Genomic DNA, 22029 nt, shown 5'->3' on the forward strand with positions numbered 1-22029 from the left:
TGATTAGTGGATTCTGAATAAACATTATCAAGTTTGACCAGTACTGTTCTATAGTAGTAACCAGACCTATACTAATCACTGATTGTTGTTGTAGCTGTTTTCATTTGGACAGTAGACTAAAAAAATTGAAGAGATCTTCCTTTGCCAGAGATTTTTTTTTTGTTTAAATCTACATTAAAACAAATTTAACAATTGTCAGAATAGTTTCAGGAAAAAAAAAACAAAACCAAAAACAAACAAAAAACACCACCAAATCATTTTTATATTTTTCACTTTCTTGAAAAATATTATCAAGTAATTTGACAAATTGTCTCAGGTTATGCGTGGATTTGGAACTCCACATACATGGTTTGGCAATCAAATACTCAAAAAATTGCCTTGTTGTATTAGTAACATACTGACACCCAGCAAATCATAGGCTAAGACAGGTTGGGGGGACCTGCTGGAAGGGACCTCAAATGATCATATTGTCCAATCACTTGTGGGAAAGGGAGCCTAGATAAGAATACCTACCACCCTCTCCAATTGCATCTTGAAAACCTCCCTCCTTGGGGGAGGTTACTTCAGTAAATGTTTGTTCTTACTTTAAAAAGGAACTTCTTTCTTAGAGTGAGATAAAACCTCTCATGGTGCAACTTGTAATCATTGTCCCTTGTCTTTGAGTCCCTGAAAAGATACCCTCATGAATAGAAGGTGCACGTTCTTTTAGTGGAGCAATTAAGAAAATGAAGATAGATGCGTAACATCTACCACCTTTCAAAAAGTGTTTTCTATTATTTGTACAATTGAAAATGTAATCATGTGAAAGATGTAAATGCTGCCAATTCTCAGCTTTAATGCATTTCTCAATTCTTCTACATGACTGTGAAAATTATACTTGTAGCTTTTGTGATTGAAAGTCTAAAAGATAGTTCACAGAACCAGAAAGGATATAAAATGATCCTTAAACTCGCCACTTTGAAATGTCCTGAGTTAAAAAAAAAGTAATGTGATTTTTTTCTTTTTGAATGGTTGAGCCCACAGGCAGTTTTTTGGTTGTGATCACTTGCAGAAGTACTTCTTGTTATCTAATAGACTGTGACAGGAACAATTTGACCTATTTTACCATGGGAAACCATAACAGATTTATTTCAGATTTTATAAAGTACTGAAGTTTAAAGTAAAAAGCACACATCTTAATTATTTCTACTCCTGAGGGTGGATCCTTTGAAGATAAAAAAAGAACAGATCATTTGGGTGAACCACAGCTGGTGACAAATCTATTTTAATTTCTGTAATTAGCACCACAGTGTATACGAGTTTGAAACAAGTAAAGATGTGCTTCTGTATGATTCTATCAACACTGCTGGGAAACTGTTCAAAAAGATACTGTTGTGGGGAGATGAGAGAACCATCACCTGAGTTTCCAGCAATAATTTCTCATAGTAAACCCCTTTAAAATTGTACACGTAGATTAAGTTATACATCATTGATAAAGGGCAGTCTGAGTTTCAAAACATTTTGTGTTCAAATGAAATAACTTAATTTGGCTACTTTGTCCTAAATTAGTCCTATATAATCATGTGCTATATTTCAGTGACAAATAAAATGAGCTATACAGATGATCTCCTTATATACAAAGAACTGATTATCTGAACTCAATTCTCAAGACGTAAATAATAGCTAGGTTTTCAATAATGATGATGTCAATGTATTTGTAAATTTCTAAACTAACTTCATGCCTAAGCTTTCAAAAACAGTACTGTTTCTGCATGCACTTAGCTTTGAAAGTGTGAATAGTTCCACTAAAAATAATGGAAGCATTGCTGAGCTTAAAATTCATTGAATTCATATACATTTAAAAAATAATGGCTGGAATGGTCCATCTGGCAAAGTCTTGTTCTTGGAAGCTGCTTTCACAGAAAACTGAATTCTACAGGTGGGTGGGTGGGATGTTAACAGTGGGAAGTGATGCTGCTATCAACTGGTTGTTGTGGTGCTAGATCCATTTTGTGATACTCCTTTTTACTAAAAAAAAAAAGTAAATTAATAGCTTCAGTTCCTTAAGAATTAAAAAAGATCTTTCATGCTCAACTAGTATGTGGTTTGGTTTCTGGAAGTTGTTTGATATATTTACTTGTTAATAAACTTTTTTTTTTTCGTTTTTCTCACGAAGTGATAAAAACTCAATTCCTTCATTAGAAACTGAAAAATAAAAATATAGAACAAATTAATTTTTGAACTTTGATCAGAATGGTGAGCAACTGATCACTGATTTTTAAAGCATTATTTCATTACAGTCATATGTGAGAAAGTCATATTATTTTTTGCAAAGAAGGTTTCTGAGCTTACCTCTGTTATTTTCTAACAGATCTTAAGGTTCTTACTCAGTTTTTCTGTAGCAATTTTGCCTGTGAAATTCACATTTATTTTTTTTCAAACTGTAGTCCCTGGTATAGAGAAAGAGGATTATATTAGTGTGTTTTTTAAGTGCAAATGACTAGCTGAATAGATACAGAGACACATTTAAATACAAGCTTTATGTAGTGAAAAATATATTTTTAATAGAACTTTGAATATTTAGGGCTCTTCATTCTAAAACAGATAAGCAGATTTCCAGTGAATGCTTAAAGGGAGCACAAAAAGGACCAGAGGAGATAGGTGGCAGTGAAAATTTTCTGTTTAATCCTTGTGTTCAAAAAAGCATGTACTTTTCCAGGCTGACGTGTTTTGGAGGTAGAATCATGGTACCTCTATCTCCACTTGCCATGCTGGGGGTAAGGAAGTAGAGGTTGGTCAAATTCAATCAACACATGTAATTCTTTATCCCCATTTTATAGAGGAAAATAAAGCATAGAGAAAGGAGTAATGCTCTTAGTCAGGTGGCTAATGCTAGAGGTGGAAATAGAGACTAAACCTCCTCATGTTTAGCCTAGCACTTTAAACACTGTTTGCAGCTCTTTCTTTTTGACAGTAGAGGTTTTTTCAGTCAAAACCAGAAAGTAAATATTTCCAGGTTTAAGGGCATTTGCCTGATTTAATTTTGAGAGGTATTACAATAGGAAATGCCTTCCTAGTATTTAAAAAAATTACAAGAATGATATAATTTTTTTAAAGCAATGAAAGAGACTTCATGGGCTTTATTTAAAGTAATAAGTTTTGGGTTTTTTTAAAATGGTCCTAGAGCCTGCAAATAGCATATTCTTTTCCTTTAAGATGTACTTTATTTTTAAGGATCTTCTATTGAAACTACTGATATCTTTCAAAAGTTTGTGCATTTTCAGGTCTTTGAAAAAGCTGGTGTTTGATAGCAGTCCACAGCGTATTCAGTTGTGAATATTATGAGAATATTGGTAGGCCTGTGTGGGGCATGTTCTTTGTCAAGTGGTAGTGACTGTTCAATAACTCTATCTGAAATATGAGTGACACTTGTTTGCAAGATTCCTTTGAGAACTGCCAACTCCATTTCTACTTGGCTCTCTTGCAAATAAATGGAATAACACTTCAGAGCCTGAAGAAACAGGGTGATTTTATCAAGGGATTCTAGTTTAAAAAAAAAAAGAAAAAGTATGCTTAAACCTGTCCTTTGGAAGGGTTACCTCAAAGCTGCCGAGGGCTCTCAGGAGAAGCCGTATCACAGGAACAAATGTGGTAGAAGGTGTCATGAGAAGCACAATGGCAGTCCCAGGTGTGCACTGCTTCTGTGCTATCAAAACCAAGATGAAGTAGCCAACACAGCCCCCACTTGAAGGCCAGTGTAACTGGAGTGGTCTGGACAATTGATAGTGCTCTACCAGCTTAGGCCAAGTGCAAACTAAAACACATTCTGGAAATGAAAGAAAATTAATGTATTGACCAAAGCAAAGGTTGGGAAAGAATACTACAGAAATAAAGCCTCCCTGCTCCATTTAAATATTAATTTATAATAGAGTAAACATGCTGTAAGTGTGATGAGCTGTAGTGAAGATGTCTTGTTACCATAATTCACTCTTGATATTAACCTTGATCTAATTTTGTTTTTCAAGGTTCATCTAACAGACACACCTTATAGGAAATACAGGGTTCATACCACATAAAGAATATTCTCATTATTTTTCATGAACTCAAACGGGTTTTGTAATGTCATAAGGCATACCAAGCTTCAGGACGACTCTGCCTATATGGCTTTGCAAATGGTTTCTGTAGGTGAAAACAGCATTGACACTGTGGTTTCATATGAAGGAAAATTAGTCTTGAGTAGAGATGTAGATTCTATAATATGGCAGGAAAAACTCTATCTTACAATATTCCCAACTCAACTTCCCAAAACAAGTGGCCTACTTAGTATTGGTGTATTCTTCAAGGGGGGCTATTTGATTTGTGTTAGTCAAATGAGTCATGATTTACTCATCTGGGTGATACTTAAGGCACTTCTGTTGTTAAATTTTGTATGATATATGGCATGATAAAACAGTTCAATAGATCCACTGTTGGTTTTTTTTCCTGATTGCTGTAGTTTATAATGTATTATTTAAATATTGAAGGCCTTGTTAGCTGAGGTGGATCTGAAGCCCAGAATGATCCAATGGACAAAATTCCTAATTCAGTAAAACATAGTAAGTGTACTGTAGACATAGGTAGCATAGGAATTTTTTGAGTGATATTTGGAGGCTGTTGAAACAAGAAGTATGAACTATGTGACTTTTTCATTTTGTATTAAATTTAAAGCTGGCCTAGAGGAAATATAAAACTTTAATTTACACATATGTAATGTGTATTAAAAATAGATGGCAGAAGAAGTGAGAAAATATATTAATTCAGCTTGACAAAGAAAAGTAGGAATTTGTTCCTAAATTTGATTTAATGGTGGATCATTCCTCAATTTTAGCATTTCTTTCAATCTCTACAAGCCTGCTAAATTCAAACACCTAGGACAAAACTAATCTTTGGGTTATTTGTGGCTTGCTATTCTCCTTTGAAGTCATGGATGGATAAATTATAGTCACAATATCCTATCAACTGAGGTATTGTTCTTTGAAAAATTTCCATTGAATATTTCTAGTGTCTCACAATGTCTTGGAGATAATTTACTGATGAGTCTTACACAATATTTTGTTGTGAGAAACAGCTAGTTGAAAATAGTTTAATGCATTATTACATAATGTTAATTTTGTTTAATGAAAGACTTACAAAATGTCAAATGTCATTTAGTGTGTTGATTTGATACCTGGGGATACTGGCATTTAAAAATTCCATCTGAATTAAATTACCTACTTTGTCTTAAACAAGAAAGAAGAAATAATTCACATTCAACATTATAGATGAACATCAAACTGTAAAACCAGAATCTCTCTCTGTTAGAGATTACTCTCTGTTTATAGAATCAACAAAAGCAAAAGGCCTAAGTTAAACCTCTGGAACTGAAAGCATTTTACCAAAACCTCATATCATGCTTTTTCCTTTTCTTGAGAAGATAATGCTCTTTTCTTCTCTTGTGTTAACAATGCAGCTATTCTGCCTGACATATTGATACAGAAAAAATACAAATACGAGCCAATCACTTCTAAAAGCTAGAGATAAGAAGAAGAAAGGACTAGAGTTATGTGACACCTTTCCAGCTCAGTCTGTTGCAACTGTCTTCCATGTATTTGTAAGAAAATGCCTGGCTTCCTAGTTCTGCAGTTTATTCTTATATCTACCAGTTTTGCAAAAATACACTTCTTCTATTTTTCCCCTTGTGTTCTCATTAGTTAGCATATCTCACCAAATATCTACATGTAAATGAATCATGTTAAATAGCTTGCTTGGTGCTTTTGCCTAGTTTCCTTTTAATATTTATTCTGTTCTCTGTGTTTGTTCTTAAAAGATTAAAATGTCCCCCCTACATTTTCTGGTAAGAACTTCTTGAACTGGTCTTTTTTCGAGTTGGATGTTTAATTGTCAAGCAAGCCTACAACTTCAGAAGCACAGGAATTATCCTTAGGATGTAGGTTATATGCTGCTGCAGCAACAGAAGCCCGTCATCCAGGTGCAAAGGTTTTGCTGTCATGCTTTAATTTTGAAAGCAAATTTAAGGCCGAGGATGTTCAGCCTACTAGAGATCAGAGCCACAGAACTGGTGTTGTGGCTCTACAGAATAAAACAAGTTAATGAAGTTTAGCTCTAGTCAAGTTAAATTGTTTTAGGACAATATTTTTTCTGTGAAAGGGTAACCTCAAAAACTTCACAATTTCCAAGTCATCAGGTGCCTTTAACTGGAAAATATTTTTGAGCTATAATAATAAACCAGAAGTGACTAAAGAGATCTTGATCATCTTTCTCTGTAAATGAGTAAGATAAGAGAGACATTTGAATGCCTCCTTTTCTGTTTGAGACATGAGCCACTGCTGCTCTAGGGCAAATAGTCCGTCTCACTTCCCAGGAGAATATCCTAATCACTGGGATATGCATACAGGGAATGCTGTCATGCTGGCTGCACCATTTCCCTAAGTGGCACAGCTCACGCAGCTAGATGAGTTTAAAGCCATTTTTCCTACCTCCAAGTGATTTCCTTCCTCAGTGGTAGGTCACTGTGTAAAACAGGCCGCTGACTTCTATTTCTCTCCTTCCTAGTTAAAATGTTAGGAAACTAAATGCAAATGTTCTTTCTTTCAGTTTTTTAAAAAAAGAAACAAGTCAAGATTGTGATGTGAAAGTAGACTTACAGGTACCTTTTAGTAAGAAAAAATGAAGAAGATTGTGTTTGGTTTTTTTTTTTTTGAAGGGAAGATTTTGCTGTTTCTAAATTGCCAAGTTTTCCATACAACCCAAGTTGCTATTAGACAAGTGAGTCTTATTCCAGATTTACTTACCTTTATGGTAGGTGGTTAGTTTCAGTGACAGGCACTAACAAGGGATCTCTGTGCTATTAGTGGTGCATGCAGTCATTTCTGCCATGCTCCACATACCTGTAAATGACTCCTGCCTTCTGCTTTTGTCTCTATAGCACCCCTCCCCTGCCCACAATAACCTCCATCTGTCTGCTTTGAAAAGATTAAATGAAAAGAATGAGTGGTTTTCTGCATCTGGGAATTCTACTTTCAGATTTTCAGAAGCAGTTGCTAGTCATTATTGGACCAATGTTACTGTCATAAAGAATAATTAAATCTTTCTTCCTACTCAGAGATGAATTTCCATGAAAGCATTAAAGATGATGGCGAAAAAGATTATTCAGGAATATTATTTTCATTTACTCTTGTCTTTGCTCCATTTAATTACCTTTTGGATTTGGCAAACTTGCACAATACAGTTTGTAAACTAAACCAGCCTGTACATTTGTAAGAACTTAATAATATTTACTGATTGTTCATTCTTTGATGACGCCTTCCAGGAGCTGAATGAGCCCCACTCCTTTGTTCCGCCAAAATCCAATAGAGAAATAGTTTCATAGTTGGAACACCTACTGCATCAAATCCAAATAGAAGAATAATTTAATGAAAAGAATCATGTCCTAATATGTAAAAACAAATTTGCTTGTATTGGATAAAGCACAAGAAAAAGTTTAACCTTTGTATAGGCATTTAGTAATGCTTTATATTGTTGTCCCTCATTCTTCTCAGTGGACTAAGAGAAGTGGGAATTGAACAGGCTTCTCATATCTTTTTTGCTCAGAGATTTGTTACACTGGAGCCTTCTTACAATGAAGTGGCATTCTTTAAAGTTATTCCTCAGAATAACGTTGTTAGGGATTGTCTACATCAACCCTTTCTATTTTCTTCTTTTTGTGACTTTATTTTTTTTCCCACAACTTCCTCCTCTGCTAGTCAAAGCAAACATAAATAAGAAATGTCCCTTCCACATGCAGCACTTCATTTTCTTCAGATGAGTATCTCAACATTGTTGTAAGGGGCTGAGAAATGTAGGTCACATTTCAGGGTACTGGAGTGTATCTACCCCGAAGTGCAAATGCAGATCTATAGAAGTGTGCTGTAAGAAGCTGAAAAGGTATTCCATTGTAAGTGGAATAAAGATCTTGTTTAAATTAATAAATGCCCACTGGTGGGTTTACTGAAATACCTGAAGTAGAGCAGGTCTAAAATTATGTGTCTAAACTGCTATTTATGAAAATAAAATAAGAACATCATGTGCATGAAAAGTATCACATAACACTGGGGAATCAAAGGATTTCTGGGTATGAACAAAGTGAAAATTTTAAAAAGAAAAAGGTTTTAGATTTCAGATGAAAAATCACAAAAATATAGATTTAAAATGTCTTTGTAGTACTTTTGGGAAATTCCATTATCCCCCTGGGCCAGGTTCTCCATCACATCTAGTGATGCATATGGCCATAAGCTTCAGCTTGGAAAGGGAAAAGATGTATCCTGCACATGATATTAGCAAATCAAGAATCCTGACCTTAGGAAGGAGATAGAATCATGCAGCACCAGCAGGGTATTTCTGCCTTATGAAATGAAATGATAGGTACTTATATACTTTAGAATTTGACTCCCATTCATTAAAAAATCCAGCATTTTTGATGGGATATAAATATTTTGAAGAGTAGTATTTTTTTTAAGATGCAAAAGCAAATTTTAATTGGAAAATTGAAATTTCTCCTGTCCTTGTAAAAGGACTTCTGGGTTCATTACAAACTGGTTGTTCTGTAACAACATACAGGCGATAGAAATTCAGAGGATTTGAGATGGATTTTCATACTAATTCTAGATAATCAGAAATTTTCTCATTCCGTTGATAGTTTAGTAAAGGTCTTATAACTGGTTAATTGAATAGCTTAGAGTTTCTAGAATGATAGCTTTGTTTATAAACTGTGCATTTGTGATCTTTTAATTACTTTGATATAAAAACATGATAATTCAAAAGGATAAAGATAAGATCATAGGAAGGAATTAAAGGTTTCAAAATTTGGAATAAATAAAGCCAAGTGGTTATACAATTATTTCCATATGTGACTAATAGATGTGGTTGAAAAAATGGAGAAAGTAATATACTTAAATCTTTTTGTGTCTATATGGAACACGCCCTATCTTGTCTTTTAAATTTTATTTCTATGCCTAGATTCTTCACTCCTAGATTTTAATTTGAAGTGTAAATGGAAGAAACTATAAATCTGAAAAAGGAAAATTATTAAAATCTGTTTTCCAGCATGCATAGTCCTGCAATGAATTAAGTTTCTTTAGCTTAAAAACAGAGATGTGTATTTTTCTGTGAAGTCATAACAATCAGCATTCTTGACATTTTATGGCAGTCAGTAATGATGCACATTTCATTTTGTTAATTGCCCTAACCTTTTCAAAAAACCAAAGTCAGCTGTGTCTCTGGAAGACTGATCTTTAGATTTCGGGCAAGAAGTTAAGATCATGTCTGAAGTCACGTTTTCCTCATGGTAGTAAAGTATTCATTAGGAAAAAGAGAGTGACAACCACTACATACACTGTTCAGTCTATGCTGTGGTCTGGCAGTAAAGTTACTGCACACAGTGTAGCCACTGACTCAGCAGGTTAACTTTGATAACAACCTAGTAAAGTGTTGACAAAAGCCAAAGGGGGGAAAAAAAATTATATATGTCTAAACAAGACCCCATGAAGTTAAAAACTGCAGATTAACCTTTACTTAATATACCTCATATAATTACTGTATATAATCTAATGCTAAAATGAAGTTTTTCTTGGCTTTAGTTTTGAGACTCTTGGGGAGTAAGGCTGAAGCATTTGTATGCTAAGACTTGTCTTTGGTAACTGGAAATGCGAGAGTTATGAAAACCGTTCCTGAAGTAGCTCATACACAATGCCAGTCCCAGGTTTTTGTGACACCTTGTAGCAAGCAGCATCAGGAATTATACATTTAGGGTGTCTTCTCTGGGAAAGAAAGGCTAAAGAGAAACATCCTGCCAGCTGGATGTGTGCTGTGAGGTGCCAGCTGGACCACCTGCTCTAAAACAGAGGATTTAGACTTTGTATACTTGCAATCCAAGGAAAAGAAAAAGAAGAAAATAATTATTTACATTCCAAAGAAAACTCCTCTAACTCTGAAGGCAAATACTCCCTCCTCATTTCTATTGGGAGTATGCTGAGCTGAATCATCAGATTTTACTGGTAGGATTCAGTTTTTAAATGCCTAAGTGGAAATCTAGGGAAAATCAGATGAGATTTGAAAATTTGTTTTGTGACATTTTAAATCCCAGAAAACCGCAATGCTGCCCCTCTTAGTCCCCCCTCCCCAAACCAACCAACGAACCAAAAGAAAATAACCTTACACGATGCATCTGGGAGAAAGAAATACAAGTTTTTAAATGAGATTTCTTGTTTTGTTTTGTTTTTAATTTCAATGAAATGAAGCAGTATTAAATGAAACAGTATGCTTCCATACTCTGAAGGATCTCCTGGCAAATAGTCTTTTTTCTTCTTTTTAATCTTTACTTCTGAAGGTTTTATTTATAAAGGGTGACAATTGAAAACTGCTTCAAAGTAAATAACCAATAACACAGCAATTGATCTGGAGAAGGAGGAAGTGTGGTTTTTGGGATACCTTCAGTTAGTACATAATATTCAGGGTGACAGATGGAGTTAACTGCTCCTAATATGGTTTTAAAAATTCTCTTTTATGCGCCATAGCCGCTATAGTGACCATCTATAAACCAAACCTATATTGACCATCATGTCTCATTATTGTCTTTTTGATTGAGCTCATAAGCCACCGTGACCACTATTTCAAAACAGTCTTTTCAGTTAAAAGAGAAGGTGATTTTGATACAACAATTGTGTTGCAGCTTGTATTGTTTTCAGTAATATTGAAATTGCCTTTTGGGAAAGATGCTGTCTACTTAGTTATAGGCTCTAACGTATATATGAGCATGTTCCCATGTATTGTGTGCTTTAAAACCCAAAAGGGATCAGAGAGATATAGAAAAAAGTTCATGTCCCATCACAAAAAAAGGTAAAAAGCAGTAGAAAACTAGCCTCTCTCCGTGATTGGCATTTGTATTCTGATACAGACCTAGGGTGAGACCTGAGCATGCTGTCAGGGCCCTGAGGGTGCTGTCCCTGCCCAGCCCCAAGGGGCTCCCCTCACTCTGCCCTGGGGCCATCAGCCCCTTCTCCAGCAACGCTATAGCAGGGCTGGTCTCCAGCTCCCTGTAGCCCTGCCCTACCCAGCCATGAGTCCCCCAAGCCAGGCCTACCTGTGGGCCCATGTCCCATCCTGGCCTTGACCCCATCCCTGTCCCCAGGGTGGTGCCCAATTCCCACGGCTGGGTCTGCCCTGCTGCTTCCAGGGGCCCTGCTCCTGGATGGGGTTGGGATGGGACCTGGCTGCCAGGCCCTGCCACCCCCAGGGGATTGGCCTGTGGCTCCCTGGACTCTGGCCCACAGGAACTGCTGGCTTTCACAGCCCCTGAGAACGCTTGTTGGCCACCTCTTGCCCCCTCAGGTCAGCCATGGGCTGATCTGCTATAAAATATTTTTATGGGATTAAATTGGTTGTTAACTCAACATTTATGTCACTTTATCACATCTTTCTTTGCACAACTACAATCAAGCAATTTTTCTAAAATGAGATCTTCAATTTTAAGGCATAAAAACACTCTGCTGGAATTTACTGCCTCACCCAAACCACGAGAAGCAACTTTAGTCCATCCTACCAATTTTGAGGACATATTGCAGTTGATCATAACCTTAGATCTTCTAACAGGACTGGTTATGACTGTAGCAGCTCATAATTTTAATTTGGAAAACCTGTGCTAGCTTGTAAAAATGTTTAGGACTGTGGACAACCTGAGAACTCTACACCTAGCTTGCTATTTACATCTTCTCTGGGCACAGGATAACTAGGTAACTGTGTGTGTCTCTAGCCCAGAATCATATCCTTAAAGTGCTGAAAACCAGCAAATTATTTATCAGGGATGTTTATTTTAGTTTTCTCACTGTTCTATTGCCTTACAAATCATGTTGTAGGAAAAGCAAATATTTTGAAATGTAATTAATAACATTTTAAAGCTAATAGATTCAAGGATGAGCTATTGCTGTATTGGTGGCATTGAGACATACACATTTTGTAAAGCTGCCCTGATTATTTTCCATAACTATACCTTGGTAATGTACAAGTCAATTTATCTTTCAAATGTTCCTTAATGCACTCGGAGCTTTCCCTCCCCCTTCAGACACAGTGTAAGCAGCCTGTACTTTGAAACGAAAAGGCTGCAGTTGCCTGTGCTGCGTGACATGCCTACTGATGGTTTCCACTGTGAAACTTCAAGGGTCACCACTCAATAAGAGTGTGAGTCTCTCTCTAGTGATACTCTGGGGTCATAAAGAAGTAATTGCTATTCCTGCTTCTTCCCTTTACTCCCTGTTTCCATATGCATGAAACAGTAATCATAAAGTACATAAATGATTTACAGCAGGAGACCACAGGCTGCTGCAATAGGGATCATTGTGGCACAGATGCAGGAATGTGTGTCCAGTCTGAGGGTCACGACTGGCTCAATGCTGCTGCTGCCAAGCCAATGTGCTAGGAATTTCTAGCATCAGTTTAAGTTGGAAACAAGGATGCAAAGGTTGTCCCCAGTACCATACAGGATTAGATCTGAATTGTAGCATTGTATCTGCTCTCCTTTACTTCTCTCAATCATGTGAAATAAGGTGAGCTTAGTAATAGTCTTTTGTGGGAATTTTATCATGATACCATTTTCTGTAGACTTCTCAGGCTCCTCAGTCATACTGGTGGAATGTCAATGAGGTTGGTGAATAAACAAGTTGTGGTTATGGAGTGGCTTGACCCTGTAGCCTGTTTTTTTCTCTTCTTGCTGCCTCGCAGGCCTGGCTTCCTGTTTCTGATCATTTGTGGGAATGGGAGCCACAAGTTCTAATCAGTCTTACGTACTGGTTATGGGTTTCTGCTTCTTTCATACTAACACATCCAACAGGTTGGTTGGTTGTTTTCCTCTGAAGACCTGTTAAACTGGTTAAAGTGACTTAAAACAGTTTCTTCAAAGCAAAACAGCCTTTGTTTGCTAAGTCAGTAGCCAGTAACAGGTTAACATAAAATAACCCAAAACTGAGCAATGCCCAAACTCTTTCTTTGCCTACAATATTCTTTCTGCCTATGCCTACATTATTGTCCCATCTGTAGTGGAAGAACTGGGGGTTTTTTTTGGGTCACTTGTGCTCCTTGACTGTGTCATATAGTACATCAAAACTGGAGCCAGAAAGCATTTCCTGGTTCTGTTGCTCAGACCTTAACACTTGCAATTTAGAGCAATTCCTGGCATGATTTTAGCCCAGGACTACTGATAATTCCACTCCAATTTTAGGGATTGGGAGAATTTAACAGTGTCATTGTGGTCCTTTCTGTGCCAGACAGCCTTAGAGCCAGCAAATGGTCTAAGGCACTTTTATAGTAGGTCACAATGTGTGTTTGCTTTTCTGCCAGCTTTCTGACAAGCACCAGTTACTACTCCTCTTTCTAAAGTGGTTATTTTAGACTATTAGAATTAAAGTTTTGCAGACTTTTGGCTTTTAGAAGTGAAGATCAGTCCAAAATATTAATTCTTTTTGTTATCATTGAAAAAGTAATTCAAGTATGATATTAAAATGAGGTCACAAAATGAAGTAACATGCTGAAGTAAGCCATAAACATCTCAGTCTTTTTCTCAAAAATAATTTAAATGGTTTTTGTTTGGTTTTTTTCTTTTTTTTTTTGCCAAAACCAATTATTTTTTCTACCAAAACAATGAATTGTTTTTTTCTGTTATTTACTTTGAGCTGTTTTGCATATTTGCTGAAGTACTAGTGAATGACTTACCTCTAGCACCCTCTCCTCCCTCTTCACTGTAGTCCCAAACCACAAAAACCCCAAATTGTCCAGATCTATTAAGGACTTTCTATAAGTTTGCATTCTGGTTCTAGAAGAAGAAGCCATTCTAGTATGGATGTGGTAAGGTGGCTAGGTATTTGTGAATTCATAGCAGTTGTTAGTTTAACTCTTCTGAGTATTTTACTGAACAAGCCCTATCTTTATTGCTGTCTCATTTTCTATTTTTCTTTTTCCCTCCACACAACAGTTTGCTTTAAATCATGTAAGTCTAAGACATTATTAGCACACAGATAACCTGATATGAATATGATAGTTGTAAAAAATAGTCCCTCATTTTCAACAGAAGACACTAGACATGACATGAATAGATGACTTCCTTCCTATTGCTGGCATCACTTTCTAGATCTTGTCTATTGTTGACTTTTTTTTATAAGCAAGCACTTTGTAGATATCAATTTCAATTATTCAACAGCTGCAAAATTTAATGAGAAAGGCCCAAAGCCAGGCTTGCAAGTTTTTCTGTGGCAACAGTGACAGAGAAATTAAGTAACTTGTAAAGTCAGTGAACCTGGTTTCCTTTTCCTTCTTGCAAGTATGCAAATAATGAAGTCCTAATATTGTAACATCTCCATTGATGAGTACAGAATCAAGGACAACCAAGCTACAACAAATTGCAACAAAGATAGAATATGCACTAAAATGTAATGTGTAGTTAGCTTTCTAAGAACAAGGGAAACTGCAAGGATTAAATAGCAACACAAATTTCATTTGCCCTGGCCGTCATAACGATGGTTCCCATTCAAGAATATTCTTCAGACCTAGTGATGACTGGGCTGAAGTTGAACATATGCTTGCATACTCTTCTCTATGGGAACTGAGGATATAAAAATTACTAGTTATGTTAGTGTCATGTTGTTTTGATGATAATTAATACATTGATGAAGTATACCTGCTATTAATGAGCAGGAACCATCCTTTTGTTCTTACTCAGAATTTCTTTTTGAGGCATTGCCATGATAGAAATGATCAATAGTAACTTGAGTCAAATATGTAGGGCTTACTGAGTTGCATCAATAGAAAACCTGTAGGCAGTCCTATATAACCGGATATGAACACCTAAGAAATTTTTGGGGCTAGTGACTGCAACAGGATCTGCTATTAAGATTTCTTTCATTCTTTAGGAGCATATATAGCAATAGAAACTAATTCTCTCACCTCTTACACAAACAGAAGCACCAGGTACCTTTACCTTCACTCTAAGCCATCTTGCTGCTTATTGAAGGCTGAGGGTTGTGTCAGTACCTCCTCCTCTTTCCTCTCTGAGTAAATATGTGTACTCTGTATTTTCCTTATTGAAAGCAGTTATCATTCCTCTGCCCCTAACAAATTAGTCTTTTATTGCTGCTTGACTTGAAATCCCTGCTCTGATTTTTTAGTGGTAGAGCTGATGAAACAATGGTGACCATTTTGAAACAGTTACTTACAAAAAGGAACTTCCAAGAGTGTGTCATTCCATGGCACAAATCCACAAAAACTTCAGCATTCACTGTATCATAATTGCCTGTAAATAGATAAGAATATCCATATTTTATACTGTCTTTTCCAAGCAAGAAATAAAATTACTATTTAAATTGTATGCATGCAGTATGCTTGCAGTTATTCCCACTGTTTAATTATGTCAATAGTATTAAGCAGGATTTAGAGATTAAATCAAGAGTAAATTTTCTTCCTGAGTAGTTTGACAATAAAGTGCATGCATTTTCTGTTGTATTGAGTTTTTACATACTGAATAATAATAATTAAATGATAGTATTAATACTCTGTACTTTTATACAGAAATTTGACTTTCAATCAAATCGGAGTGTTTCAACCTTTGATATACTCAAAATTCTCCACACATGAGGTAGAAGACAAACTTTAAAAGGCTGTATTTGTAAGAAAAAGAAGTACAAGCATGGTGGCTAAATTACGTACTTTAATGGAAGTATTTAACATAATAAGAACCCTAGTTCTTAGGTCCAAATTTGAACACCGGCTCAAGCTTCCTAATTCATTTCACTTTCTGGGTACTCACAGATCCAAAGGAAATCAAGAATCAGCTGAATGAAATAAGAAATTTTGAAAACTAGATCACCAAGCACACAGATTAATGTCAGCTGTTAGTTATCTTTCACTTAAGTCAAATAATTACAACTTTTTTTTTTCTTTTTCTTTTTTTTCCCAAGCAATTGAAATTGAGTGGATGGAATCACACTTGTTTATTTTATATTATGTATATTTAACTAATACAGCTTCAGTTTTAAATTATTAATGAGGCTATTATTTTTAAAGCTAAAATGTAAATACACTTTTACTGATGAAGCATATAAATGGTTAACTAAAAGCAATTAATTATAAAATAGAGACTGGTCAGAAAGTTTCAGTCTAACAGCTTTTCACTGGAAAATTTAATTTTCTTACAATTACATGTTTCACAGAACATATTGACTTTTATGATACTTTTATTATCAATAACATTTAGTGAACAGTTCTGGTGTCTTTAATAAATTGAACGTTCTGCTTGCTTTTTGCTATAGCAAAATATTATTCTGACTCTGATTTCATTTTAATTTAGATTTTAAATCTTAATGTAATTTTACATTTATGAATAGTATGTTTATAGGGTACAAATTGAATTTTTGTATATTTTCAGAAGAAAAAAGTGTTAAGCTTTTGAAAGCTTAAAAAATGTCTGGGAATGCTGACTTTTGATCTAATTGCTTCTGATCTGAATACCTCTGATCTACAAGGAAAGCATAACATCAAAATCCAAACATTTCTCATGGAGTAAGAAATTCTCCCTAGCCTATGGGGGAAAAGGAACATATCAGGAATACTGAAAGGCAAGAGAGGCCAAGAGGAGGCTGTAGGTTGAATCGCTCTGTCTTCACCTGTGTAAGCATTAGAATTAGGACCCCTCTGCTTCTTCCCTAGGTTTTCCTGGGGTGAAGCTGAAGACTTCTAATAGGAGGTCTTAACTCCATAGTGAAGGATGAAGCCAATGGGAACTAAAACATTAGAAATTTGTGATAACTCCTCGTTCATTGACTGCAGCATGAAGGCAGGAAACCACTGGTGTTTAGATTTAAAGCTAGGATACAGTAACTACAGAGAAATTTGAACTGTTACAATAAGTATTCTTAGTAGAATGGTTGTCTGAAATATGTAAGAATAAAATCCCCTTTTCCCATTCTGTTGGCTTACAGAGTGCAACAATTTATTTTTTTTCTTCTGCTATGTCATTAATGAGACAATCCTTTGTCAAAAGTAGACATTGGAATATTTGCAGTTTCAAATTTGCATTTAGATCTGAGCTGTCTGGCAAAAATCAGCAAAATAGTATCAGTTCCAGTGAAGTCTAATAGGTTATTTCTTTTCGGCTCTACTGCTACATAGTTTTATCACAGCAGCAGCCATTAGCTGCCCTAAAGTAGCAGTGTATCAGTAATGTCAATGCTTTACTGGTTTCATCATATTTTAAACATAACTATAATGATTGGACTTAATTCCTAAGTGTGTGTCTTTAGGATACGTGTTGTTCCAAATACACAGCTGTTAAGAACTTGCCTTTGCTTGCTTAAGAGAATTTTTAAAGCATTGCTCTTGTTCTCTTGAGGTCAGGCTTCTTTGTCCAGAAAGACAGATAGCAAGAACACCTCCACATCTTTCCTTATCTTATATGGGATCATTATGGCATCCAGTTACATTTTAAACTGTTGTCTAACCCACAATTTACTGACCAAGCAAATAAAACCCTTGTCTGGTACAGGGGTCTGTAGGCAGGGATTATGTCCATTCCACTGAAAGCTAAGACCTTTTTTTTCTAAAATTTGCTCTCCTTTTCCTATAGCTTTTCAGTATATTATGGTCAGTGAGAAGACATTAGCTACATTTTGTTTAGCAAATAATGCAAATGTCCAAATGTTTATTTTTAATTAGTTTAAAATCCTGTGTTATATATTAATTCACCCTTTGCCACATTATATTGAACATGAAATTTTCTCACAGTCATCACTGGTACAGTCATATGCAGAATGGACAGTTAAGGGGAAATATCTTTAGTATTCTTCACTTGTCTAGCTAGAAACCATGGTGACAAGCCATAAATGTTTGTTTTTGTTTTTGTTTTTGTTTTTGTCTAGTGGGAATATATTAGCACTGTGGAAGAATCTGCCAGTCATTTTAAGAGCTACACATACCTGTAATGAAAAAACCTGCTGCTGAAAAATGAAAAGTTTTGGTTGTTTCCCTGAAGGCAGCTTGAAGTTTGTAAGGTTTCTACGTAACATTTTTAATAGGAATGAACAGCTGTTATTTTTCAAGACTTTCAAGAGGTATGTGTGCAAAATTACATGTGCAAAGTGGAGTGGTATCCTTTGGTAAGTCAAGCAGAGTGTATGTATTTCACATATTAAATACTGCTATAAATACGGAAATACAGCTAGCATCTTTTTCTGTGGAAAAGGCAAATAACACTAGAAAGCATTTTAGTCTTATTGAAGCTCAGGGCGATGAAATAATGTATATTAACACTGGTCTAAGATAAGAGTGAATCAGACTGTATTAGGAACTGAATCATTAAAATATAACATCTATTCTTTTTCTTCTTCTTTTCTTTTTGCCACACACTGGTAACTCAGGATCTGTCATGCATTGTACTTCAGCCTTGCATTGTTGATCATTGTTGATCATTATTGATGCACAGTTTGTTTCAGTTATGCATCCCCTTTGCCCATTATTTGTCTCTTGGTTCTCTGTCCTCTCTCTAGCCACAGAGTGCTTGCTTAAGCAGATTGCGACATCTCACCAAGCAGATATTCTGTCATAGGGAATGGATATATATTCTGTGTTTAATGCTGTGGTCTGATTAGTCATGATAAATCCAACCTGCTCACTGCTACATCTGTGGCTTTCTCTTTGGAAGTCTTTTTCTGCTAATATTGCTTCTGGCACATTCCTGTCAACTGACTGAAAGTATTCAGCTACAAAATGTTGTGTCATCGGTCTTCATGTGGCAGCCCTGGAAAATCAGAACTCCATGACTGAGGAAACATCCACCACCAGTTGAGCTTTGCAGTTTTTCATTAGTTGTATTGGACAGATTGGTTTGTTGACCTCCTGTCTACATATTTAGTCTTAATAATATATAGTTATAAATTTATATTTACTTAACTCTATCCAGTGTCTCTCACGGTAGAACAGAAAAATGCTTGGAGATCCTTTCATTGTCTGATGCCAGTGACAATTTTGGGGTAATATATGCAGTCTTTAAGTAATAACAGGCTGTAAATCAAAATCTCTCAACTACATTTTATAGCAAATAGATTAGCATATAGCATATAGATTGCTGTACCCACAAGAATTTCACAGAGCCAAACTTGAAGTGCCACCCTCAGTCATAGCCTGAGGCTTCAGTTTTCCAGTAATATTAAGAGAAGTTGACTTCCTTGGCGATCACTAAAGCTTTCATGCCATTCCTTTTATGTTGTATTTCTTAGTGGGAAGTGACACAATGAAGCAGTACCAGTGATCATACAACTAAGTCTGATGACAATTCTCCCTCTGGAAAGCTCTTGAAAAATACAAGTCTACTTTTATCTTATGTTATCAAATAAGAGATTCTGGTAAAATTGGGGTTTATCTGTGAAACAGTGAGTGCAAGTGGAAGGAGCCTACCAGTCAGAAGTTTGATGGTTAGATTGCCGGATGTTGTCTTCATCTTACCTGGTGTCTTTCTGATCTCTGTCCCTGACATACACTTGAATCGATTTCATCAATTATGTAGGAAAAAGTGCAATTAGGAGCTTTTAACAGCAAGATATGGACTTATAATTTTGTTTTTCCTGAAGAAACATTGACATTTTCCCTTTTCAACATGGAGTTTTCAAATATTTTCTTTTTCCAATAAAAAATAATTCTGATTGGAAAGGCCAATCATCTGTATACACATATTTGATAAAAGAAACATATATCCCTAAACAAAGAACAATAAGAACTTTTTTTTGACAAAGAATTATTGGAATATAGGGTTTATGTCTCTTAATACATACAGTTGTGCACATTTGTAACCTTGAAAAGTGAACATATTCTGCTTGAGCTACTGCTAGTATTGCAGCAATTAGAAATACAGACATGTTTGTTGTACATATGGCAAAGGCTTGTTTAAGTCCTTTTTGCAATGTGTTGCTGTCTTTCATTAACATGTATGTAGTAAAAAGAATTTTAGGTAGGAATTCTATCTCGGCAGAGATGGCACAGCACCATTTTATTTTTATCACTTTCTGTTATTCCTTTTTGAAAAATATTTTTTAAATAAAAGGGGAGACTGGCTTAGCTGCCAGATTTCTTGTGCAGTTGCTTCAAGAAGGGAAAGAGTTGTCCTTGGATAGTGTCATTTTTTTTGAAAAGAGAACAAAGTATAAATTAAAGTACTACATGAAGTAATTCAAGACTTCAAAGGAAAAAAAAGTATATGTATTCTTGCACTGGCAAGAGGCAGCCATCATTTTATATTTCTGCACATCATGTCATCATTTCTTCTAATATCCCATAATGACCAGCTGGCATGCTGAAATAATGAAATGTTGACTCTGCTGAATATTTAAAGAGAGTTATTCTTATTATGGGTTATGAAGGCTATTATTAGTTCATATAGAAGCTCTTCCCAACTGAAATGAAGATGCAAATCATTGTTACTTCTTTATGTCCTGGTTTAGGATGATGGAATATAGTGCAGATTTTGTCAGACCAGAAAAGTTTGGAGACTAAGACAAAAAAGATTAATTGAATTAGATCTTTTATTTATCTTAACAAGACACTTGTGATTGGTCCACTTTATGATAGGAAATATAAACCCTGTCTACACAAAACCATTACTTTTTTCTAACAAGAAGCCAAATACAGCAGAAGATTGGGTACTGATATTTTCCTCAAAAAAAAAAAGTGGTTGTTTTTTTTTTCATGTGGCTACTATCAAGTGTTGATAAATCTAGGAATAAACACTGTAAAGTGATGCTTAGAATATAATGGTGCTGTTTATTTTTAAAAATGCATTCTGTGATAACTTATTAAGACAGGGAGTAAGAAAAAGCATGGTTTGTTTTACTTTTAAAGTCAGAGAGCATACCCTTCTCTCGCCTATCATTCCACACTATGAGTATCAAAGAAAATAATATAGGTATTTCAACGCTCTTAATTCTTAAATTCTGGTTTATGCAAAGTTATTCATGTGAAGCTATGGATCTATCCATATTAATGAAATTAAAAAGATGCTTTAGGCTTTGTTGGATGGAAAGCTTAAATTAATACTTACTACCAAAAATGTAAACTGGCTGAGGTTTCTAGGGTAAACCATCTGGGATTTTTAAACTAAATTGCCTGCTCATCCTATGAGTATTCCCTCACTAATAATTTTGGACACCACATTTATAACAATATTACAGCTTTTTAGAAGATACAACACAGTACAAATAAACATACAAATCATGTCACAATCACAGAAAATTGAGTATGCTTCATTCGTTCATACTTTGTGAACACTTCAGGGCTAGTGACATGCAAACTCCTCAGATTGTTATTTTTGCTAAAGTTAGAAAGTGAAGTTGAGCTTCTCTAGTAATCATTGCTCTCAGGCATTTGGTGTTTAAATAGGACTGGTGACCAGCACAGTAACTTCTTTTTTTCTGTGCTCTGGACCATCCGCTGTCGACAAGTAACTGTTTTGTTTCTGTGCAGAAAGAATAACAATTAAGAGAGAAAGGAGAGAGCACACCGTGGGAACAGAGGGATGTGGGGATAGAACTGGCAGTGAAGCTGAATGAAGAAACAGGGAGCAGGGGAGAATCTGTGGAGGAGAGGGTGGATAACTAGGTCAGTTGAGGATTTGGGGAAATTGAAACAGCTGTGCAGAACCAAGACTGGATCTTGGATAGGTCTGTGGGACTGGATGAGCAAGAACATGATTGGAATTAGGAAAAAAGGATTGGAAAGAAGAACAATTGACACTGGCCAAATGAATGGGACTAGGTTTGACAGAGCACAGAGCAGCACAGAGAGTTTGTGCTCAGAGACTGTGCCCTGTCAGAGCTTATTTGGAAGTCCAGATCCATAAATCTTAACAAACAGCCTCATGCTGAGCAATCTTGATGCAGTGGAGGTTTCCATCAACAGCAGAGCAAAAGGAATTCAATTTTTTACAGACTTACAGCCCCTATCTGCTATGTC

This window comes from Calidris pugnax, unplaced genomic scaffold (genome assembly GCF_001431845.1).
Source record: "Calidris pugnax isolate Ruff unplaced genomic scaffold, ASM143184v1 scaffold25, whole genome shotgun sequence".
In the NCBI taxonomy this organism is placed as follows: domain Eukaryota; kingdom Metazoa; phylum Chordata; class Aves; order Charadriiformes; family Scolopacidae; genus Calidris; species Calidris pugnax.